Raw genomic sequence first — 24,717 nt, forward strand, 5'->3', positions numbered from 1 at the left:
CTCAACCAATCTCCCATTCTTGTGCAATCTCTATGGCCACTAGAATGAGAGACTCCGATTGGTTAGTTTTGGCCATGTGCCCATCCCCACAGTAAAGGAAGCAGGTCAAGTGATAAACAAATCTATCAACTGAGGAAGGGTGAGTTCCCCCTTTTTTCCCCAGAAGAAAAAGATAACAGCTATTACCAGAAGGGAGAAGGTCTACTTAAGTAGGCAAAAATTACAGATACATGCTAAACATGGGATTTTAAAACGTGTCACATTCCATATGAAGAAGTAACAGAGCTGCTCTCATTTTCTTGGTCTTCATAAATTCTTGAAAGTTAGGCTTCCATGAGTTCTTAAAAATTCTGTCAGTGGATTGGAAGACATGACTGCCTGTGATTTTCTTCCCTTGTGTATCCTGTCTCGAGCACAAGGCTCTTTCTCTGACTTGCTCAACTGTCCTGTCACTTGCCTTTCCAGTGATTTATCTCCAAAGGAAACTGGCAAAATGAAAAAAATTCTGATTTTAAAGATTTCTTCTTTGATTACGGGGTGGGGGAGAGAAAATACAGTGTTTCAGATAGGCGTTTTAAAAGCCTTGAGCTGGTGAGTTTTGCATAAAAATAACTTATGTTCTTTTTCCCCAAGCCAGGAGTCCTTTAAAAAAAAGCAGGTGTTCCGGATACTAGAGATGACAAACAGCTTTATAACTAACACAAGGAAGAACAGAGGACAGTGAACTCGCCTGCCAAGTGTTAAAGCCAAGGGCAAAATAGTCCAAAATGGATTTTTCTAGAACCATTTCAAAGCAGGGGAAGCCAAAGGATTAGTAAAACAGTGAGCCTATAGTCTGGTCACTTTGAAGTCTGATATATTAGCTAGGTTGTTAATGGCATACATTTACACAGATCTTTTCAAGGGAAAAGATTTTTTCCTTCAGCCAAGTATGAAGATATGATAGCTTTTTCCTCTGTTCTCAGATCATGCTAAGCATCTTCAACATCTGTTGCATAGTCTACATGGAGTGGGGCCATTGCCAAGAAATTTCCAGAATATACACTGGATGCCTTAGCTCACTGATTGCAAAGGCTTGTTTTCTGTTTGTTTAGTTGTTGTTTTGGAGGGAGGGAGAGGGAGTTTGGGATTAAGTTTGGAGAATCACGCAGGCTCTTTTGTTAAGGAAGCACAAACAGGGGCACCTGGGTAGCTCAGAGGGGTTGAGCGGTTGGTTGAGCATCTTACTTTGGCTCAGGTCATGATCTCACGGTTCGGTTCGTGAGTACAAGCCCCAAGCTGCACATCAGGCTCGCTCCTGTCAGCAGAACCCCCTTAGGATTCTCTGTCTGCCCCCCCCAACTTTCTGCCCCTCCCCCTCCTCTCTCTCAAAAATAAATAAACATTAAAAAAAAAAAAGCACATGCAATCTGAAGGGCCATATATTCTGCAGTTCCTCAGTCAGTTAGCCCAAGGATGAAGTAGTGTTTTGTTCTATTTTGTTATTTTACGCTCCTGGTTTCCTTCTTTGGAAACATCTTCAGAGCACATCAGTAATTTCCTTCCAACACTTATTGATGCGTTTTCTACCAAGCATCAATTTTTCCAATACTGTGTAACTGTCACATCCATCTGTTACCTTCCACCTAGACCTGAAGTTGGTTAGCCTCCTGTTTTTCCCTCTGACAACACTGCCATCCATTTTGACAGAATGGTTTAGAAAAGATGCTTAGGGAGCAGGCATGGTGAGGGTGATTTTTCACTTTCCCTAGAACAGAGCTGTCCGACAGATATACAATGTGAGCAAAACGTGGGAGTTTCAGTTTTAAGGTAGTGAGATTTAAACAAAAAAAAAATCACAGGAGAAATTAATTTTCAGTATTTGATTTAATCCAATATATCCAGACATTATACAATTATTAATGAGATCGTTTCCATTCTCTTTTCTGTACTAAGATGGTGAAATACTGGTGGGCATTGTACAGTGACCACACATCTCAGTTTGGACTAGCCACAGTCCAAGTTCTCAGTAACTACCTCTGGCTACTGGCTACTGTATTGGACAGCGTGGCCCTAGAGGGTCCCTGGAGACTATACTTAAATTATTTGCTGTGGACTTGTTATGCTTTTATATAATACTACATAGTATAGCCTGAGTAGTACAGGATGCTATGAACAATAGAATTGTGGTGTTTTTTTTTTTTTCCAAAAACACTCATTTCCTCAAATCCGTACCAAGATTCCAAGCTCTTTTCCCCTCGTCCATCTAGCTAGCAAAGCCACTGCCAAGGTCATGACAGGTTTTAGAAAATGTGAAAGTGAGAGCCGAGGAAAAGCCCTCCACATTTCGAAGTCACAATTCTTAAATTCCACGTTAGATACCAAACATTTTCAGATGTATGTCCCTCATTATTTATGATTCTCACAGACGTTTTCCATCCCCCGCGTGATTTCCTGCTACCTGACTTGTTCTGGAAAGTATTTTGTGTTCCAGTCTCAGTCGTCCAAGGTTCGGGAACAGTTCATCTCTCCACCTCAGCTACATGTGTTTAATAGCCCTGCTTGACCTCCACACCGGGGAGGATGTCGTAGGAGCTCGACTTTCTCTGAAGTCTCGCTGTCTGGGGATGAGCAGCGTGCCGTGACATTGTCCTCACAGATGCTTTGCAAGCACTTTGAATGTGTCAGCATTTCCACCTGGGTTTCCTGAATATATGGTTAACGGCATCGCTGGTTGTTTTTGTATGTGTGTGGTGCCAGTCGAAGAGGTAGATTGATAGGACCCTCCTTGAATCACTTCGTTATTTGAGACCTACTCTGAACACTCTTGGCTTCTTAGTGGTGGGGTGGTTGGGTGCTCAGCAGTCCCAGCTGGTTCCTCTGCCTGGGACTCTTCTCTTCTCAATGTTCACTGGTTAGGCTCCCTCTCACCCTTCAAATCTCAGAGGCCTTCCCTGACCACGTAGTGTTCTATTAGATCCTTAATTTTTTTTTTTCCACAGAAGTCTGTTTTCTGCCTTTACAGCTCTTAACAACACTGAAATGCACTTGTTTATTGACTCTGTCAAAGGGCAGCCCGGTGTGTCCATTCTGTCCACCCCAGCAACTAGCTCGTTGCCCAGTGCACAGCAGGTGCTCAATTATATTAATTTGCTGGATAAGTGCATAACAAGTTATATTTTTCCAAGAACTGTATTCTTCCATTTAGACCACATTGGTGGTAAACTCATCAAAATCATATTGACCGCCCTAGAGTTAAAAATACTGACATTGCTTTTCTCACTAAAGATGTTCCATTTTTCAAAATACTTCTACTTCATCAGTTCTTGAATTGTGCGTCACATCACTCACAGTGGTCTGGGAAGAATGTTAGGTGCCTTTGACAATCCAATGGTAAATATCAAATGAGAGCCACATTTTCAAAACTCTTAAATTGCCAGAGCACCAGCGACAATACTTAAACATGAACTGAAAGTCTTTCTGAATAACATCTCACGTAATCTAAGGGCTTATAATAAAAGTAGGGCCGTGGATAACTATACACATACCCCATAGGAACCCAAGATGTACTTCAATTCCAGTTCGAGAAGCAAAGCATCCCAGTGCTATTTAATGCCGTGATATAAGTAGAGAAGAAATGAACTCTACAGTCAGCTAGCACAGCACTGGGCTTCAGAACCCACATTTCCAGGGAAATTTCCAGGGAATTCATGCAGGTGCTATAGGCCTTCGACAGTTCATTTGTTTGGCAAATACTTATTAATATTGTTATGTGTCCAGGTTTAAGTTCTCTTAGAATACTGACTTATTCAGTTATCATAACAATCTTGTGAGATAGGCACTATGAGCATCCCATTTTGTAGTTGTGGAAACTAAGGCCTGGCCACATTCCCTAACTTCGAAGATGGTACGAAATGAAGCTGAGATTTGAACCCAGGAAGTCTGACACTGAGATCAGTGTGCCTAACCTCTACTCTGCAGGGCTGCCCTAGACTTTAAATTTACAAGCCTTTAGTCTATCAACAATTACATCTTTCTCTCTTCTTCCCACAAGCCACCTTTAAAACATTTCCCATGATTTACAAGGAACATTTTTCATCGGCCATCAGCTTTCCTCATCTAGTTCAATATGAATTTCGCTTTTCTCCCCTTGTTTTCTTCTAAAGGGGACCATATGTCCCCAAGCTGAGGAATTGGGAACTGGAAGCTATAAATTTAGAAGAAAAAGTAAAACTCACAACACAGTCATATCTAAGAAGACTGAAAACCGTACTTCATTTTCTGAACTAGTTTTTCTTCCGAAAAGCTGTTTGGAAACAGGATTTATTCTGCTTTGGAACAGAGGGGATTATAATTACTTATGCATTCCATTCACTGCCGGCTTTCTCCTGCTGCTTAGAGGTAACCAGTTCGAATGTCTCTGTGTGGCTTATCCAAGGGTAAAAAGATTTTGTTCTATTAACCCACTAGAAACTGCTCAGGGATAAAGCCAAAAACCAGTGCATCCTAGCTTTAATCCCCATAGCATCAAAATCTCCTTGTTGCACTTCATAATAATGAGCGTCGTCTGTCGACCCATCTAATCATCTTCAAGTGCATGGGTTTGGTCTCAAGATAGAATAGGTAAGAAAAAAGGTGAGTTACTTATAAAGACAACAGAAACTCTGAATCCAAGATATAGCACAAGAATACTCAAAGCACAGATGATGTGCTATAGTGAAATCATTATCAAAATGAAGAAGCGAGACTCTGTAGTTGCCTGGAAGACTGAATTCAGTTAAATCCACAGTGTGGTTACAATTGATAAGTAATCAGTGGAATGCATTTTCGTAAATCTCCTGTTCTACCACCGGGGCAGGTCCATGCGAACGTGGCACGGTGTTCAGAAGTTGACCCACATTCCTCTTCAAATCACTTAACCACACTCAGCTGACCTGCATTCCTTTTTAGAACAATCTAATCAAATTCATTTCAAATACCAGAACCTCCAGTTCAAGATTTAATCGGTGTTTATGCACACACGTGAAATCTCTAGTGTCCACGTGTGCCCTTGACGATGGAGACTCCATGTTTACAGAATTTTGCAGAACTTCCCAGCCATAGTTTTTCAATCTTATATGGATTCCCTCTCTCTCTCTTCTCCTTCCCCTCCCCCTTCCCCTCCTCCTCCCTTTTCCCTTCCCCCCCATCCCCCTCCCCATCCCCCTCTTCTCTTTCTTAAGAGGTCTTTAATCTGTGGGATATACCAATTGTTGAAAACACCCATCCTGGGCCTGAGTCTTAGAAACTATTTCTCTTTCCTATTCACCCACATTGGAAAGTAGTGTAAGCCAGTAGGCAAATTACTAATGTGGAAGCTCTGGAAAATATATCAATCCCATGGTATAGCATAAAGAATCTGGATGACTAGTTAATAACTAAGATATTGTTATGTACACGTGTCATATTATGGAAGCAAATATGCTGACTGTTTGGCACCTTACAGCATTTTCATTTATCCCTAATGAAGTTGAATACTCTGATGTCAAAGGGCTATGTAAATCACCAACAGCAAAAAAACCAAATGTATGGAAAAGTTGAATAATCAGACTGCATTTTGAAGGATTTAAAACACTCCTCAGTTATTGTTGTAGAGTGTTAGGAATTTCCCTTGCAGACAAAAATGTTGGATGTAAAAGTTTGCTTAGAAATAACCATCTTACGGCGACATAACAGGTCCACGGCATTAATTTATACCAGTGACTAGGGTAGCTATTCATGAAGATTAAAAAAAGACACAAGTACCCAATCAAAGCCAAACACAGACAAGTACGATTGACTTTATTCAGGTTCTGGCAATACCCTGAGCACCCTAAATCCAAGCATCTGAGTGTTTCCGAACGGGCATTTTGTGTTAGACTTTTACAGGGAGGGAGAGGCAAGTTGCAGGTGGGGTGATGTATCGTTGGGATTGCTTTGCAATCAAGGGAAGTCTAGATCAGCTAGCTGAACAGGAAATGTTTTTTCTGTGTGTAGCAAGTTTCAGAGGGACAAACAGTTGAATCTCAGCTATTCATTCATGAGACAAAGAAAGGGAAGTTGGAGGGTCTGTGTCTAGTCCTGCCAGCACGTTCATGCAGAAGGGGAAAGTCTCTGTTTGGCCTTGGTCATAGGTAAACAAGGGAGTCACCTACAGAGCTTATGGAGTCATGAGAAAGAGGAAGACCATGAGTTTTATCAATTATACGGGGAGTTGGCTTTTTGTGGTAAGACATTTCCTGGAACACGAAAAGGTGGGGGCATTTCTCATCCGTTGCTGATTTCTGGGAGCACAAGCCTCAGGCACATTTTACTGTTGTCAATGCTAGTCTGATTCAGATTGGAGGCGTCAGTAGACAGATAAGGAGATGGGATATAACCCAGGGGGAGTCTGTTCAAACAGATCCAAAGGCAACAAGCCACCCTGAGGGGGAAAATATTTTCCATAAAAATTATCTGGAAAAATGTGGTCCATGGGTGGCTCTTGGTCAGTGAAACATTGAACTCTTGATCTCAGCTCAGGTCTTGATCTCAGGCCCCTGAGTTCAGGTCCACATTGGGTGTGGAGTCTACTTTAAAAAAAAAAAAAAGGATCCGGTGGTGGTGGGGGCGGGGGGAAGGTGACCTATTACACATGATGTAAGTGGAATTCCTGGGAAATCCGTTGGGGTCAGGATGGTGAAGAAATGCTACGTTTAAATGAAAACTGGAGGTTTTTGGATCAAGCTTTACAAGAATGGGCAGGGAGTCTCTTGGGGGTGCAGGTGAAGTGGGAGCCCAAGTCAACCTCAGGTAGAATAAAGTGCTAACCTGCAAAAATCTGGCAATTGGGTTACAGTAAATGTAGTTAAATCCAGTCATGAAATTTACATACTGCCTGCCTGAATAGAGTTTGGATCCAGACTTCCTCTAGGTATTTCAGCGGCTTTACAGATTCACTGTGCTCTGTGTTGGTAGCTCACTATGGAAGAGAAACACAGAGGAAAGATCATGGCCCCCAATCAGTTGACTCCCCCCACCAAAAAAAAAAAAACCCTTTGCCCCCAGTAGAGTCTTTTTGTATTTTTGCCCCAAGCTACCTCAGAACACATCAAGACACTCTCCTTCATCTGATCATATTTTTGCACGTGATTTCATTGTTTCCATTTAAAAATACCAACAAAACTTCTAATGATCTGTAAGGATAGGTAAAGCATAGTAATAGGATTCATTGAAATCCCAGGATAATGTCAGTGAGTCAGGTTAACAATCCATAAAGTTTCTTCTATATCGAATCTTTTATTAAAGCTGCCATATTATAAGCAGCTAAGCTGCTGGACTTGAATTTCATCTCCCTCCCAATTCTAAGTTTATTAGAAGTCTAAGATGAAGCAAAGGCTAAATCTTGCCCCAAGAAGAGAGAAAAGAAATACAGAAGGGGAGGGGCACCTGGGTGACTCAGTTGGTTGAGCTTCCGACTCTTGGTTCAGGTCACGGTCTGATGGTTCATGAGATGGAGCCCCGCATCGGGCTCTGTGCTGACAAAGCCTCCTTGGAATTCTGTCTTCCTTTCTTTCTGCCCCTCTCCTGCTCATATGCTCTCAAAATAAATAAATTAAAAAAAAATGTTTTTAAAGAAGGCAAAATCTACATTGAAAGAATAGAAAAACAAGAGAGTTGTTTTCTGCTTGATCATTGACAATGTTCTAGCAGGTTTATCCAATTTTTGTAGCACAATAAAGATGTAATGGAAACTGGGTAAAAGGATAGAGGCAGATGTTTAATTGTAATAATTGAATGAACAATTAGATGTCAGCTCTTTGGCAGATGATATACAGTGAAATGCACTTCTGTACCAATTATTTTCAGGAGCTAGCTCTTGAGTATAAAAATGTGCTCAGTGTTGAATCGAAATATGAAGAATATAAACTCCCTGGTATCTTGATGGAAGGTGACAGTTGAATAGTAGGGGATAAGAAATGGACACAAAGCAGAAATGGTGCTCCAAAATGGGAACATCCTGTGTGGTGTTAGGCACAGGTAGGAGTCTTCCTAAAAGGGGTAAATGGTCCAGTAGCGGAGGTTGCTAAGCTCTTTCATTGGTACTAACTAGCCTACCAAGGCAGCTGCTTGATTAGGAAACTGAGTATCAGACTGGTTGGTAATAAGCAATTGAAAGACTAGGCAGAGTAGTTCATGAACTTGATAAAAGAGTCAACACGATGTTGAGGAAGCTGGCTTTCTTGCCATCCGCTCTATAATCTAGCAGCTCTGTTCCAACGCAACTACACTACCTCCATGCTTTGGCATGTGGTTTAAGATTTAGCAACAGATTGCACAGAAGAAGCAAACCAACAAACAATCCAAGCAAAAGCAAACTCATGGACTATGTAGGAAAGTATATATAAGCATAGGCTAAAATCACAGTGTAAAAATAATCACATGGAAACAATGGTAAACATGTAATCAAAAACATGTTAGAAAGAGAATAAACCATAACGAAAGAACTCTAAAAAAAATGGAAAAATATCTGAAACAACATCGCAAAGATTGCTCTTTCACACTATGGCATGCTATTCCTTTGGCTGCCAAAACCAGAGAACTTTTTTTTCCTGGGAAAACCCATTTTCTGTACCTGCAACACAGTCGGGCCCCTCGTGTGGAACCATTTAAACTGAATTAACACCTGACTCATTGTTAGAGCTAGTAGATGTTTACAGCAGTGGGAAGAAGATGTCCATTAATTACTCTTCAACAACTTAGTCCTTCAATAAATTAAAATCTGATTTTTAAAGAATAGGACGTCAAAATATTTAACAAGATGGCAGTGAAACAATGCTCTCTGTAGACCACGTCAAGGATGACACCAATTTCCATCCATATCTACTGGATGGAAGCAAGATGTGCTTTTCTCGGAGTTTATACGAGGCAAAAAAAAAAAAAAAAAAAAAAGGGAAAACACACAAAAAAACGGTATTTTTATTTTAACCAGATGTGAATGAATTAAGCCCAATATTTTCAAGTATTTTTAGTGCCATATGATGTCATCTGATTTTATATTTTCTACTGAGGGATAATGTGTGTTTTTAAAATTGTGAAGCCACTTTCCATGTATGTACTCAAAGTCATATGTATGATAAATGACAATAAACAAATTACAAGGCTGCAGGACATGCTCTTGGCTGTTTATGTCGAAAAGCAGAGAGGGAGAGATTTAGTTTTTCAATAGGAAATCAAATTAAAAGCATGTGAAATGTCTTCTGCTGGCCTTCAAGGTAGTCCTCATTTTAGTAATTATGTACTTGTCCAAAACAGGTCCAGAACAGGATTGCTGAGCTGTGTCCTCCTAATCCTACAACTTGCCTTTTTCCGGCCAACAGAGCAACCCATGGACTCCACAGGCACTGTGTGCAGTGTTACACGAGTCATCCAGAGAACCCCAGTTTTTCATTTTTTTTACTGTTTATTTATGAGAGAGGCAGAGCGTGAGCGGGGCGGGGGGGGGGGGAGGGGCGCGGGTGGAGAGAGAGAGGGAGACACAGAATCTGAAGCAGACTCCAGGCTCTGAGCTGTCAGCAGACAGCCCCATGTGGGGCTGGGACTCAAAGACCCCGAGATCGTGACCTGAGCTGAAGTCCTATAATGCTCAACTGAACTGAGCCACCCAGGTGCCCCCAGAGAACCCCAGTTTTTAAACAACCAGGTCCTTGCTGGTTGTTACATATTGAATCTATATTATAATGAACATATGTAAAATACAGTATTACATGCCATTAATATATAATACATTACCATTATTCTATGGAGTAAATATATTATCGATGATGTATCTTCACTGACAGGCTCACACATGCTACACATCCCCAGTGCCATTAACCCAGATTAAGTGCTGAGTTTCTCAGGATCGTGGCGCCACTCTTGCTCGCTTGGACCTGGCAAGGGAACAAAGAGGATGGATGGACGAGAACTTGCTTCCTCACACTTTTCTCTGGGGCAGCAACGGGCAAGTAGCCACACCCTGGAGCAAGAGAGTGGCCCTCCATAGCATTGCTGAGTGAACTTCTCGAGTCATCTCTCCTGGGAAAGAGATTTCTTAAAAACCATTTAAAGCTTTCCAAAGGGCAAAAGCGAGATGGTCGTGAGCCAATGTTACCATAAATGCTTCCACTCTCCCTGATTTCATTTCGGAAATAAGGAAGGAAAGACGCAGTCACCACTGCTGGCTTGCCCACACGCCTCACCAGCTGCCCACAGCCCCCCCCCCCCCATCCCTCCCATCGCTCCCTGTCTCCCATTAAGAAAAAGACGCTAAAAGTAAAGTTAATATTCCTGTAGGGACGGTGATGTGTTCAACGCTGTACAATTAAAAAGCCATTATTTCAGACCAAAGTCTCCAGCCAGCACCCACGCTTGAGCAAAGCACGTTCCGGGCCAAGCCCCCTTGTCCTCCTCTCCCTGGCGAAGTCCTGGAGGGGACGAGCCTCCGGGGCGGGAAGGAGGAGTGGGGGCGAGGACTCCGTGCCAGCGCCACATCCTCTGCCAACGGCTTCGCAGGCACAGCAGTGTCCCAGTACTGTGCCCACCTTCCGTTTCCCCTCCCCGAGTCCCTCGTCCTGCTTCAGGCCGGACCCCGCTGGACTGATTTGGGGACCAATGAGGTGGCAGCGGCTGACGCGTGGATCCCGGTGAGGGTCGATTTCATTTCCAGGGGGAGAGGCCGCCGGGCGGGGGGCGGAGGAGAAGGAGGGAAGCGGGGGGCAAAAAGTAGGAGGGGAGGAGAGGAGAAGCCCAGCTGGGGAGACGCAAAGGCGGCAGAGGCGAACGAGCGAAAGGTGGAGAAGGAAGCGCAGGTTCGCGGACAGCGGCGGGCGGGTGGGGAGGCGGCGCGGGAGGGGCGTGGGCCTGCCGGGGAGGGTCGCCGTCAGGCGGGCGGAGCAGGGGCGCGCGGCCCGGGGGTGGGGGGCGGGCGCGGGGACGCGGGGCGCGCGGCGGCTCCGGCAGCCCGGGCGGTGTGGCCGCGCCCCCGTCCCCGGCGGTGCGCCCCGCGTCCCCCCGCGCCAGCTCCGCGCCCGGCTGCCCCGGGGCTGCCCCCGCCTGCGCGCTCCCGTTGGGGGGCCGGGGGAGCGGCGCCGGCGGCCCGGCCGCATTGTGACGTAGCGGGGCCGCGGCAGCGCCTCCGCCGCCCGCCCCGCTCCCGCTCCCGCTGCGGCGGTTCCTGCTCCCGCCGCCGCCGTCCACCGTGCGTCCGTCAGTCCGTCCGCGCTTCCGAGCCGCCGGCGCGCCGGGCGCCCCCCGGTGAGTCCAGGTCCCCGGCGGGCGCGGCGGGGAGGCGGCGGGCGGCGGCGGCGGGCGGCTGAGCCTCTCCAAGTTTGCACCGGGAGACCCCGGCGGGTGTCGCCCCTGCTCCCCGCAGCCCCCGGGCCCCCTTTGTGCCGCGAGTCCCGGCGGCCGGGGCAGCGGCGGCGCCTCTGCAGAAAGGGTTTTGGGGGTGGTGGGGGGGGGGGGGGAGGAGGTCTCTATAGTAACGGCTGCGGCTACCGAGCGGCAGCTTTACTCAGGGGAAGAGGGGTGGGCAGACAGCCCCCGCCTCGGTTTCCAAAGGATTGTTCTTTCCCTTTGCCCGTTTCGTGTGGTTATTATCCTGGCTGCCACCTCGGAGGCAGGGATGGGCAGTGCCCCAGCGCCTGAAAGCCGAGATAACGAGGGGCGAAGTAATAGTAACAGCGACAGGACCCAATCACGATAATAATAAACGCGAAAGGGGGGCGCCTGGGGTTGTGCCGCCCAGGGGAGCCCCGCGCGCATCCCCGGAGCTCCCTGGCTGCCCCGTCCAGCCGGGGCTGCGACCTGCCCCTCCGGCGCTGTCCTGCGTCCCGGGCTCCTCCGCGTCGATTTTAGCCGCGAATGTGCCTCTCTTGGCCTTCTCTCGTGGTGATGACTTTCATCTGCAGGTGGTAAGTGGGGTGAACTGGTATTTTGGCTATTGTCAAATGCCACGTTTTGTTTATTTCATTTTTACGAAAAGAAGAGAAGGGAAAATTATGAGCCGTTACTGGCAGCCATACAGTTTCCACAGGAAATACTAGCATTCTTTGAGGAACACGCTACTGCTTGCAGCAAAGAAAAGTCTTTAGGAAACAAAAAGGCAACGGCATTGTTGCTCATTTTCAATGGACCGCTAGGAAGGGGGGGGGCGGCGGGGACGTGTTGTTTTTTCCTGTGGGAACGTTGTTTTCCTTGGGAAAGTTAATTAAGGAAGCATTCCGGTCGGTGTCAGTTTTTCACTGGCGGGTGGCTGTGCCACCTCGCTCCTGTTGACTGTTACTGACAAGTGCCCATCAGAGACCCCGGAGGCAAGGAAGAGCCCAGAGGAAGGGAGAGCCGGTGCAGGACAGGCCCGCCGCACACCACGTGCTGTGGAGCCCGGCCAGGGTGCAGTTTGCAAAATGAAATAAGGGCTGTCTGGGGAGGTTTATGAGGATTACATGTGTGCACAGTATGTCAGTTCTCCAAGGTGTCACTCTAAACACGTAATTTTCGAGCACCACTTTCCTTGCTGAATCTGCAGGAAGGCAAAAACCTATTTCTCTCATTATGGAGCAAGACATCCCAGCGGGGAATGGGTTGAAATCTGTATTTCATTTGTACAAATTGAAATTTTAAAAGGCAGAGAGAACAAGGTATAGGAAAGCGGTATGCTGATGTGTTCACCTCTGGGAGAGAATGTCTATTGGCCATTCCTGATGCATCTCAATGTTAATTTACACTCAGCCTGGTGAGAGTGAAAGGAGATCACTTTAAGGGGTTCTTGAAACTGTTTGAAGAAGGTGTGACGTTTTCTATCCATCACAGAAGTCTCTCATGCGAAGGCAGTTTCAACTGAAGATTACCCATAATTGAATAGGAAGGAGTCCCTAGGTCTAGAATCAGAAAAAAAAAAAAAAAAAAAAGATGGTGCTTCTCTTAAGGATCTGTGGACATCTCAGTTAGAAAAAAAAAAATTATTAAAAACTAAGGGATATAACTTTGAATATAGATTTAATTTTCATGAGGATAAGTTACAAGATAGTAGATTGGAAGTAACACTGCCTGTGCTGATTTGACATTTACTGTGTATTGATGTCCAAAAGCAAGTGACCAGGGCAAATGAAGCTCTCCATGTACTATGTCACAGCCTTGCTAATTCCAGGCAGTTGTCCTGGTGCAGGTGTCTGTGGAAATGCAGAACAGAGGCCAAGAAACTTTGTGTGCGCCGTTGTTTTGGAAGGAAGTGGAGTAGTACTTTACTGCTCTTAGGAGGGAAACCCACACAAACATCTTATACAAACAAATGATCTTTGATATTATCACAGGAAGCCTGGAGCTGTTTCTCTTGCCAGATTTAAGGCATTACTTGTCAAAAGAGGAAATCTCCCAAGGAGCAGGTGCATCATTATAAGAAACACAAGGGAGATTCTCTTTTAAATGCAAAATCTAATTGAAAGGCAACAAGAGAATCAGTGACACTCTTCGAATAGAAACCTTGTTTTTGGCAGTCTGTCAGGTTACCGTTGCAAACCACATAGGAGAAATATGTGTCTTGGGAGAACAATAACATCCTGGTGAAAATCAAACAGTTGCTTCTGTGAAACTTTTACCCTTCTATACTTGGTTCCTTGTGCACCTTTAAAAAAATATGTTTGTTTATTTATTTGGAGGAAGAGAGAGTGTGAGCAGGGGAGAGGGCGCAGAGAGGGAGAGAATCCCCAGCAGGCTCCACGCTCAGCGCAGAGCCCAGTGCGGGGCTTGATCCCATGACCGTGAGATCATGACCTCTGCAGAAATCCAAAGTCGGACTCTTAACCGACTGAGCCACCCGGGTGCCTCATTCTTGTGTACCTTTGATTGATGTGCGGGTTTAGTTACAAGAAATAATTTACTGAAAATGGATCAGTAATGAATCGGTTACTACTATGATATATACTTTACATGATTTTGCACTTTATGTGGATAACTAGATTTCATAATTGGCTGTTTCCATCTTAGCTCTCTTTTAAGCTTTAAAAGTTAGTGACCAGGGCGGGGTGCCTGGGTGGCTCAGTCAGTTAAGCATCCAACTTCAGCTCAGATCATGATCTCATGGTGCTTGAGTTCAAGCCCAGCGTCGGGCTCTGTGCTGTCAGCTCAAAGCCTGGAGCCTGCTTCAGATTCTCTGTCTCTCTGTCTCTCTGTCTGCCCCTCCCCTGATTGTGCTCTCTCTCAAAAATAAACATTAAAAAAAAAAAAAGTTAGTGACCAAAATATTTGTCCAAATGATGACTATGAATTGATAAGGCTGATGGCTGGGCCCCGAAATGCACTAGTTGATTCCTCTTTATTGTGTATTCACTTTGTGCATTTGTGGCATATAAAAGTATAAAACACAGGAACTCTTCGCAAGGAATTTAGAAGGGAGGAAATAGGACACATGAAAAATGAATCATACAAAAGATGAAGGAAGATACTGTATGATTGAGCAACCAAGATGCTAAATAGTAAATGAAAAGGGATTCTAAGGAGAAAATGACCAATCAGCTCAGATGTTTTTATCACTTGTCCATTGCTGAATAACCAGTCACCCCAAAAAGCATTTGCTTAAAGCAAATATTAAAGCTCATGGTTGTGTGGTCCATGGTTTGGACTGAGTTCAGCTGGATGGTTCTTCTGCTGATCTTGGTGGGGTTCCTTCAGGCATCTTCAGTCACCTGGTGGGTGAGCTGGTGGCAGGGTGATCTAGGAGGGCTTCAGTTACATCTGCCGGTAATCAGACTGTTAGCCATGTTAACAGGGACCCAAGACGTCTACATCCCATGGACCAATTCGATTCAAATCACAAGGTCACCTTGGATTCAAGCAGTATAGAAAGATTCCACTTCTTTTTTTAAAAATTTTTTTTAATGTTTATTTATTTTTGAGAGAGACAGAGACAGAGCGTGAACAGGGGAGGTGCAGAGAGAGGGAGACACAGAATCTGAAACAGGCTCCAGGCTCTGAGCTGTCAGCACAGAGCCCAATGCGGGGCCCAAACCCACAAACTGTGAGATCATGACCTGAGCCGAAGTCGGACACTTAACTGACTGAACCACCCAGGCGCCCCAAGAAAGACTCCACTTCTAATGAGAGGTAGCTGCAAGAAATTGTAGCCTCCTTTTTTTTTTCCTTCTTTCTTTCTTTTTTCTTTTTTTTTTGCAATTTACATGTTTGAGGACACTCATTCTCGCAAATGTTTTCTGCTAAGGAGGAATGTACTGCAAGACCGGAGAGCTGAGTGAAGCCTGCTTGTAGGCACCCCAGAATTTAGGTCAGGGAATGTCCTGGACCTTATTGTCCTGTAGTCTTCGTTCTGTAAACCTTGGGAAGATGATGAATAACACAGTGACGGTAAAATGTTAGTCACAGCCTTCTGCCAGTGGCATCAGGATGGTTTAGAGATGGTAGGCTGGCGGCAAAGTCAGCAGACCGTTGGTGGGCAGTGAGGAAGGCTCTGGCAAAGGCAGAAGCAAAGAAAACGGAAAGGAAGGGATCATTCTGGGAGATTCCGTATTTTGGGATGGGGTGACTGATGACACGGCATTACTGAAAGCCTCTAGTCAAAATCATTCTGAGGTTAAAAAAAAAAAAAAAGCTTAAGTGGCTGAAAGAATGTGCCATTGTGAGAAATAGATCAATAAGTGATTTATTTGGGGGGGAGGAGAAAAATTCAGTTTCAGAAAGGTGGATTAAAAGAGATAAATTGGATGTGAAAGTACTTTATCAGCTGCAGAGTATGCTCTGAATGGTAGCTATTGCTTCGTGCTTAAAGTGCAGCAACTTACATATGCTGGAGTTTCTCCCAAGTAAAGCAACGGAAAACAAAGGGGAACACGGAGGCTATCCCAAGGGTCAAAGGGAAGTCAGAAGAACCACTTTCAGGGTGGAAACAGAACTCCTCAAGGGGGCTGGGGAGTGGGGACTGATGTTCTTTCTCTGCAAGGCACAGCTGGAGGTCTGCCCTTGGACTTGGCATACCCACACAGAGAAAACCTTTGGTCTAGTTTGAATGGCACGCACACTGCTTCGCTCGGCGCGTTGATTGACAGGCCCACTAAGACAGCACACGATGGGGAGTAGGTAGGCGCTTCCTCGGAGGAGAAGGCAGACCTGCCCTCAGAAGCGGGAATGGATCCACCCGGGGTGGCCAAACCAGCCAGTGCCCACCAGGAATGAACACCCGCCAGACTTATTTGGACCTGGCCCCTGAGGAGCGGACAGGGCAGGAGGTGATGGTACAGGCATACTTACACAGAGACGAGGGTGCATCAGTAACAGTTAAACCCTTGCCAGTGTGGGGGTCTTTTCATGGAAGGAGAGTAAAGAAAGAAGGTCCGGGGGTTGTTTTATTGGAGGGGAGAGGAATTCACAACACATTCCACTCTTGTACCTAAGGGCTCTGTTGAGGTGCTGTGCAACCCGCCGTGTTTTATTGATGGCCAGTCTGAAATTCAGGTGGTGCCCTCACCATCAAGTGCAGCTGTGGGCCAGACAGGAACACCTGGCCTCTCTAACGTCACACAATTAGTCTGAACAGCACGCACAGCTGCTCGTTATGGAAGGGCTTGGATGGACCAGCTCAAATCCAAGCGTACGCTTTTATAGTTTCTTTTGTGCACGTCTAAGAACCCTGAAGATATTCAATAAATGTTAACTTAATGAGTGAATGTGCCATTATCTGGTGCAGTAACATTTTCAAAAGCAGTCTGGTTTGACTTTTCATTAGTCACAGTAGAATTTGCTATAAAGTCCCTAAGTGTCTTTTTTAGATTCAAATGTTTTAAGGTACTATTGTCTCAGAAATGTAGGTTTTTTGGTTGTTTTTTTTTTTTTTATAATCCACCACTCACAAAAGTAGACTTTTCTTTTTTGAAACACAATTTTCTTTACTTATCTTTGTCACGGCTCTTGGCTGCAAGTCACAGAAACCCAGCTTGTACTTACTCAACTAGGCAGGGGCATATATTGTCTCCCTTATGGGAAAAGTTCAGGAAGGCTCCGATTCTGATTTCCTCTCTTCTTCCTGGTGGTACAATGGTCCAAAGCAGCTTCAAGTTTAACCCCTGCAGGGGAAGAGAATAATTTGGGACTAACTCTTAATTAATGGGCACATGCCCATGCCTGAACCAGCTCCTGTGGCCAGGGATCTGGAACATGGAATTCGACTTGACTTGGCCTTGATCATGTGCCCAGGCCTGGAGCCTTCGTGAATGGAAGGAACAGTCTGTGGGCAGAGGCGAGACATGGGGAGGATGTGGGAACTTCATGAGGGGGTGGTGGGTAAAACCCTCCCAAAGTAAATAGCCTGAGAGCAAGCAAGGGGTGGTTCTTTAAAAAGAAACTATCGAGAAGAGAGCGAGGATCCTGTGCAAGCAAAAAGAACAGGTATGTAAGGTATATCTACTCTTCCATCCATTTTCCCTGGAGAATGCATCGTCTCTCTGCCCCCAAGCCATGAACCTGGGAATGACCCTGATTTGACCTCTCATTGGGTCACTCACCAGGACCCCTGTCTCTGTCTCACTCTTTCCCCCGTTAGTTTAGAGGCCCCCCCACCCCGTTTCACCCTGCACAAGTACCCTCTGAGAATGCCACGTCCAGTCTCTCTGCTTCAACTCCATCCTCCTCACCGTGGCCAGGGTGATCTTTCAAAGAACAAATAGATAAAATCGAATCGGGTAGCTGCCTGAGAGCCATTCAGAACTTCACAGCCCTGGAGGAAAAGAGCAACCTCCTGATCTTGAATTCCACAGTTCCTGGGTCCCCCATAACGTGGGCCCTGCCTCCTGTGGACACAGGAGGTTGGATGGGAGGGAGGTGTGTGCCGTGTGGCTTCTGCCCCCTGCCCACGTGACCCCCACGCTGTGCTGACCTCTGCCACTTGAAGGCCCCCAAAGGCTTCATTTTCTCTCATCTTCATGGGGTTTTTTCTGGCTGTGCTTTTGTCCCAGTGGAATGTTGTTTCTCCTTTCTTGACCTGACTTGACCTTGAACATTCACTCCTCCTTCCACATGCACCCCAAGTGTTGTTTCTCAGAGAAGCCTTTGCTTGAACACCGGGTCCTGCCCAGCCCCGCCCGGCCCCACATTCTACTTTACCCTGTGGTGCCATATGTGTGACGTCCTGTCCCGTTGTGCTGTGACAGCTCCGAGGGGCTTTCTCATCTCTGTATCCCTGTGTCTAGTGCAGGGGTCCTCACAGCAAACATGAAGAAGCTTTAGGGGAAGGAATGAAAAGGGTGTGCTGAGTCATTAACCTCGGTGATTTTCAAGATTTGTCCTGTTTCCTTTAACGTGATTCCTAAATTTGCATCTCTGAATGTTGGCCAGGAAAGCAGGGTGTCTTTGAAATCACCGTTCAGACACCTTTCTGCTGTTTTCCTGGCTCCGTGTAACGCTCGATGCCTACTTGGTCACTAACAGCTACCTCAAGAAAGACGCTGAAAAATACCAGTGGCCCAAAGTCCGTCTCGAAGCTAAAATGCATGGCCCAGAGATCAGATGAGGAATACTTTTTTTTTCCCCCTCTTCCATAAGAGAGGTTATTTAATAGTTCATATTTATGAGGCACTTACTCTGCGTTGGTTGCTTAACAGATGACTTATAATTATTTTCTTATTAATTCTCACAGCAGTCCTAGGAAGGAGCTATTACCATTATCTATCCTTTTCCTGCCTGTGAGGAAGCTTATGATTTACAGAGTTAAGGTCCTTCTTCCTGGAGATGGCCAAGCTGTCAGACCCTCATCTGGGTTGGTGAGGAGTAAAATCAAGCTTTGATTGGGCTCTTGCAATTCATCCAGTTACAGTTTCGGTTCTCGTGGTTCTAAAACCGGGTGACCGCCTTCGAGGTATAAAACATGCCACCTGCCTCCCTTCGCCTTCAATTATGTCAAAAAGACCGCGGAGAAAGATGTATTTCGAGTGGTAAGGGCTCTGGGACTACAGATGGAATTAAGATGGATGTCTGCCTTAGAAATTCCAGCCATATTCCTGTACTTCAGATAATAAAGGGCCCATCTGCAGATTGTACTGCTGTGTATAAAACTCACGCCTCTTGAACAGCCAGAGTGAAGTCTTTGTCCTGAGGGTCATTCAGAAAGTCCACAGATACGGAAAATATGCTAAACACTTTGGAAGTCACAGAAGCTCAGTGGGTTTTCACCGGTTTCCAGTCTGAGAGCTTTCTGGGGATCTGATGAAAGCTGAGGATACTTTCCTTAGAAAAAAAGTTTGGGGGCACCTGGGTAGCTTGGTCGGTTAAGCATCTGACTTCAGCTCAGGTCATGATCTCGTGGTTTGTGAGTTAAGGCCGCCGCATCGGGCTCTGTGCTGACAGCTCGGAGCCTGGAGCCTGCTTCGGATTCTGTGTCTCCCTGTCTCTCTCTGCCCCTCCCTCACTTGTGCTCTGTCTCTCTCTCAAAAATAAACGTTAAAAAAAAGAAAAAAGAAAAAAAGATGTTCATACACACCACTGAGTCCAGGGGCTTCCAGAATATGTGGCAGCCCATTTGTGGATTTCCTGGGGCCCCACAGACTCCAGGTTAAAAACCTTGTTTAAGAGCTATAATCCAGGGGCGCCTGGGTGGCTCAGTGGGTTAAACATCCAACTTTAGCTCAATGTGTGTTTTCGAGCCCCACATTGGGGTCTACAGTGACAGCACAGAGACCACTTCAGATCCTCTGTTTCCCTCTCTCTCTGCCTCTCCCCCGCTTCCATGCTCTCTCTCTTTCTGTCTCTCAAAAATAAATTAAAAACATCAAAAAAACAAATTAAAAAAAGCTGTTGGGGCGCCTGGGTGGCTCAGTCAGTTAAGAGTCCTACTTCGGCTCAGGTCATGATCTCACAGTCAGTGAGTTCGAGCCCTGCGTCAGGCTCTGTGCTGACACAGCTCAGAGCCTGGAGCCTGCTTCTGATTCTGTCTCCTCTCTCTCTCTGCTCCTCCCCCGCTCATGCTCTGTCTTTCTCTGTTTCTCAAAGACGAATAAATGTTAAAAAAATAAATTAAAAAAAAAAAAGCTGTAATCCAGAAGAAAAATAATGGCCATTGTTGAATATATACCACTTATTGACCATTTATTGAGTGTTTACTGTGTGCCAGTCCTTTTTGAAAAGTACATTGTAGCTAACCAGCCCCCTAAGACCTGTGTTCCCAGCCCTGTTGTAAGCTGTGGAGAATGAGGGTCAGAGAAGGAGCTCAGTCTCCCAGCCACCAAGTGCTGAGAGTGGAGTCAAACCCCGGCGGGCATCACTGTTATTTCATGCGGCGTCCGTGCTCGTTCCTCTCACCACGCTGGGCGTGAGACCTGTGCCCGTGACCTTCCGAGCCTTTGTTCCCCCTTGACTTCCCTCACCCTGCAGCTTCCCTGGTGGCAGTGGGTCAGGCAGCCGCTTCTGCTGCAGCAACCTCTGGGGTTGTCTCCCGTGCAGGAGCCAACAAGGGCTGGGAAGGTCTCGGCTCCTCTCCACCTTCGCCTGGGTTGACAGCTCGCACGCAGACCCCAGCATCCGAGAGACAGATCGCTGCTGCTTGACCCTGCCTCAGTGAGCCCCTCGCTCTTCCCTGAGTGCAGCTTGCACCCTCAGAGTCATTAACCACACAGCAGCAACACTCAGCAGCAAAACTGGCTGCAGGTTCTCCATTGGCACCCCTCACAGACCGTTAACGGTGAGGTGCTGCTCTATGCCAGGCTCCTCTCGGAGCTGTGGTCACCACAGTGAGCTCACAGGTGTGGTTCCTGAGCTCGTGGCATTTCCATCTCTTCTAGATCTACCCGGGAAGGGGGCTAGCAAAGAAAGAAAAGGCGATGTTTTCGGAAAGAGAAAGTACAAAGGATTGATTCTACTCCCTTCTCCGTTCTTTGCAGCTTTACATCTCTAGTCACAAGCGTGTCTGCTTCTCTAGCACTTTCATCCCTCCCCTGGGTTGTTGAGAGTGCTTTAGATTTCCAGAGACTTAGTAGGCAGAGTAAGGGGGACACAGGCGCATCAGTGCATCTCAGCCACCCCTTTTCAGATGAGGGGGCAGAGTGACCAAATGACTGGCCGGATGGGGTTGAAGGCAGGGCTAGCTAGCCGGTCTGGTGCCTGGCGGAGCACAGCCTAGTGTAAGCCACAGGCTGCTTCTAAGTTATTTGTGATGTGATTATTGTCATTTTGGCTTTGATGTTGTGGTCTCTCTGCTGCAAATGAATCTGGCAGGCATGTACTACTCAGGAAGCAAACGCACTGCCAGCCTCTGCCCATCTTTGCAGCCCCTGAGAGGCGCCCCTGTGTGCTCTTTTCTACACATTTCCTTCTCCCTGCCCCCCAGCTGCCCCCGAGACAGCCTCCCAGGTTCTCTAAGTGTTGTGTTGTGACTTCTTACACCACAACGGGTGGGTAGAGGGGTGCCTGGGTGGCTTTGGCAGTCTGGGACCCGTGTCGGGCTCTGTGCTGAGGGCGTGGAGCCTGCTTCAAGTTCTCTGTTTCCTTCCCTCTCTGACCCTCCACCACTCACACACATTCCCTCCCTCTCTCTCTCTTTCTCCAAAATAAATAAATAAATAAACGTTAAAAAAAAACAACAAAACTGGTGGACAGAAATAATAAGTCTGTGAATGTGAGCCACTTAATTAATTTCTCATTTTCTAGCAAGCACGTTAGGAAAAATAAGAGGAAACAGGTGGAATTAATTTCAGTCCTCTATTTTACTTAATGCAGTATATCCTGGATATTAGCATTTCCTCATGTAATATAAAAAAAATTATTAACTACCTCCCTTTCGTTTTTGTTTTTCATACTTTTTGAAAGTTGGTGTGTGTTTTGTTTTTAACTCAGACTCGAGCCACACTTGTGATGGTTAGTAGCCACATGTGGCTTATGGCTCCCATAGTGGACTCCAGGCTTGGGCTCTGAGGAGGCAGTGGGAGTCCCAAGGGCAGACTCAGTGACGACTCCCTCTGTCGTCCCTCCACAGTGAGCCTGCGCCTCTGCTCTTGGGCCTGTTGGATGGGGCTGGCTGCTCGCTACAACCTGGGCTCTTGAGGGTAGGGTTGCACCTGTCAACTTCCTGTCCCCAATGTGGAATGCGGCATTTAGTAGGCCCGCAGCTGGCATTCAGTGCATTGGGAATTCATTAATGAACGAGGAAAGATTATGTGTAACACCAGGAGCTGCCGGGATTGGTTTGTGGGGCCTTGTCTCCCAGCGCTCACTTTGCCTGTCAGCTCCCGGCTCTGGCCAGTGCCACAGAACTGCATTTGAGTCCCGCCGCATGGCCAGGAAGCCTCGACACTGGATAGGGGTGTTCCTAGCCTCAAACTGTTCTGAGGTTCCCCATGTCGTGTTCAGCTTTAGGCTTTGCCTCTTCCAATATTGATGATTGGAGGAATTTAGGCACAGTCCAGTATATTAAAACTTCATGGTCTTATTTAACAGGATAAAAAAAAAAAAATCCCAAACAAGCAGGATAGACCAAACACACAAAAAGGCCCATCTGCCCTCCAGAACATGAAATAAGCAGGGGAGGAATAGCTGTGTCAGGGAGCTGTCTCTGTTGCCAGTGGTTTTAGAGACCTCACCACTCCCTGGAGAAAATGGGAGATTGATATCCTGAGTAAATTAGCATTTGCACATACAGCATTTAAATTTTGCAAGTGCTTCTAACCCACTAATGGGCACGTTTGTCCCCTTTACCCCTAATGGTGAATGTCACTTAAAAGAACTCATACAACGAAGTTTCAAAGATTGGCACTCCCATAAAGCCATACCAACCACATACTCAAATAAATGCACAGTTTGCAAATGGAAGAAACTATCACTGTACGATCTGTTAGGTCCTATAAACGTTGTAAGGGATCCTTGTCTCAGAGAAGACTCTGGGCGTCTCAGGCCCGCTTAAAGAGTGCTTTGAAATAGTAAATGGAATCAGGCCTAACCTCTGTTTTACCATTGATGACCAGTGTCAGCCTGGAAAGCTCATTGACCCGCTTGGGGTTTTTGTTTCTCGGAACGCACATGGGGAAAAGTGAATCCTGCTGTCACACGCTATGAGGGGGTAGGGAATGAATGAAGCCTAGAAAATGTTTGAACAATTCTTCGGGAAAGCTATTTGGAACAGTTTGAAGACAAGGTAGCTTGCCAGTATTTTTGCAAAGTAAATTCTAAAAAGATTAAAAAAAAAAAAAAAACAGCCAAAAAACCCACATAGCCTGCATCCTGTAGTAGATAACTAAGCACTAGCCACGTTTAAGTCATTTGAAGATCCCTTCTTTAATAAGTCAAGGATGGTTCGAGACAGACAAAGCTTTACATCCATTGGCTCCAGTTGTGAGAATGCTGCTTTCATACGAGTCTCTTACAAAGGCTCTCATGCCTCTCTGTGACCGTAATAGACTTTGTCCAACATGACGGCTCTGGTGTGCTGTGTTGGTGTAATTGAAAACCTATAAAAGGGCTGAGAGCTACTTTTGAATTGGCTCAGTGCACTTGGACTGGATCTGTCAAAGTGGTGAAAGGTTTAAAGGAATTTTCATAAATGAGGTCTCCAAGCTGTGTTTTAACCATCGAATTCCAATGAACTCCAAAGCCTGGGAACTCAGAGCATAGCGCCTCAGAGAAGAGCAGTCATATCAAGATGGAAATAAATGATTCATTTTCATTCCCCGAGTTCTGCAGACATAAGCACACTTAACTGCTGATCATCATAATTTAGCAGTACTGTTGTGCACTAAAAATACAATTTAAAAGTCTAATCTTTAATTAAATTGAGTACTCACAGATTAACATGGTTACAAATCTTGGGAGCTGGATATAGTACAATGTTTACTCATGTTGCTAGGAAATAGCAGGGCTCTTTTTAAGTTACAGATTGATTTGGTAAGTAGAGGGATACGGGCTCCTCCCAGCAAGGGCTTGATGGCTTCTCCTCAGTTTCTGTTTCATAATGTATGTAAATGACTGTCACGGAGCAGAAATCCTGCACACTCAGAGCTTTGGTTGGCGACAGAAAGCACAGGTGTGTGCACCTGAGTAAACATTTGGAAGATGACTGAAAGGGCGATTTTTACCTTGAGCCCCTTGCATGAAATAAACATCATCAAGTGTTCAGGTTTTTAACAAAGTGAATTTTTCCATTTGGTAGAATTATCTATCAGGAAAATAGATTGTTCTTCAAAATATAATCACCACGAGGCTAATTGATGGTTTTGCATTCTTGCCATTTGTGGGAAACTGTGAAATTAGTATAGAAATTTGATACGGGTTGATGGTTTTCCAGAATCATTAAAACTTCCATGTAGGAAATCAACTCTGCTATTCTTTTTTCCCCCCTTTCCCTCCCTTTGGCAAACCTCGCCGCATGACACATTGTACAATAGTTTTTAAAAATGCAAAGCTAATGCTTGCACAGCATGAAAGGGAGCTGCCGTGCCAGCGCACTCGCCTTGTCCCTGAAAAAGACGAAAGATTTCTATGTGCTATTTCAGTTAGGATCAGGCGGCAAAGAGTGGCCTCCTCAAGCTCCAAAGTAGAACTGAGAAAAAACCCACAGGGGCAAATTACTATTTGATCTCTTTGAGGCAGGCCCCTATATGTGGAGCTGGCGTTTCCAAGCGGAGGCTCTTAGGAAGAGATGGAAACATATTAGAATACTGGATTGTCTCCAGGAACAACGTCAGGGTTAGGATGCTTATTACAGGGTTTTTATCCTGT

At 45.8% G+C, this 24,717-nt stretch overlaps 1 protein-coding gene and 1 long non-coding RNA gene across 7 annotated transcripts in view; one reads left to right on the top strand and one right to left on the bottom strand.

Moving 5' to 3' along the window:
- Positions 1-6,824: 6,824 nt before the first annotated feature.
- LOC122237775 lies at positions 6,825-10,854 on the bottom strand. Of its 2 annotated transcripts, XR_006216427.1 has the most exons (4): positions 10,560-10,854; positions 9,769-9,908; positions 7,077-7,172; positions 6,825-6,958 (listed from the first exon to the last, which is right to left on the bottom strand). It is a non-coding gene; the product is annotated as an uncharacterized LOC122237775 (long non-coding RNA). The 2 variants fall into 2 exon arrangements; XR_006216420.1 differs by lacking the exon at positions 7,077-7,172.
- LOC102972582 (synuclein alpha interacting protein) overlaps positions 10,600-24,717 on the top strand; it is a 156,986-nt gene continuing 142,868 nt past the window's right edge. For 2 of the 5 annotated variants that reach the window (XM_042982746.1, XM_042982748.1), the window contains exon 1: positions 11,185-11,271. The gene's annotated coding sequence lies outside the window, so the exon portion shown is untranslated. Of the gene's footprint in view, positions 10,662-10,749; positions 10,827-11,184; positions 11,272-11,639; positions 11,931-24,717 lie in introns of those variants that run through there. The other 3 variants (XM_042982747.1, XM_007086852.3, XM_015539623.2) reach the window with 3 other exon arrangements.

The sequence above is a fragment of the Panthera tigris genome, chromosome A1 (genome assembly GCF_018350195.1).
Source record: "Panthera tigris isolate Pti1 chromosome A1, P.tigris_Pti1_mat1.1, whole genome shotgun sequence".
Classification (NCBI taxonomy): Eukaryota; Metazoa; Chordata; class Mammalia; order Carnivora; family Felidae; genus Panthera; species Panthera tigris.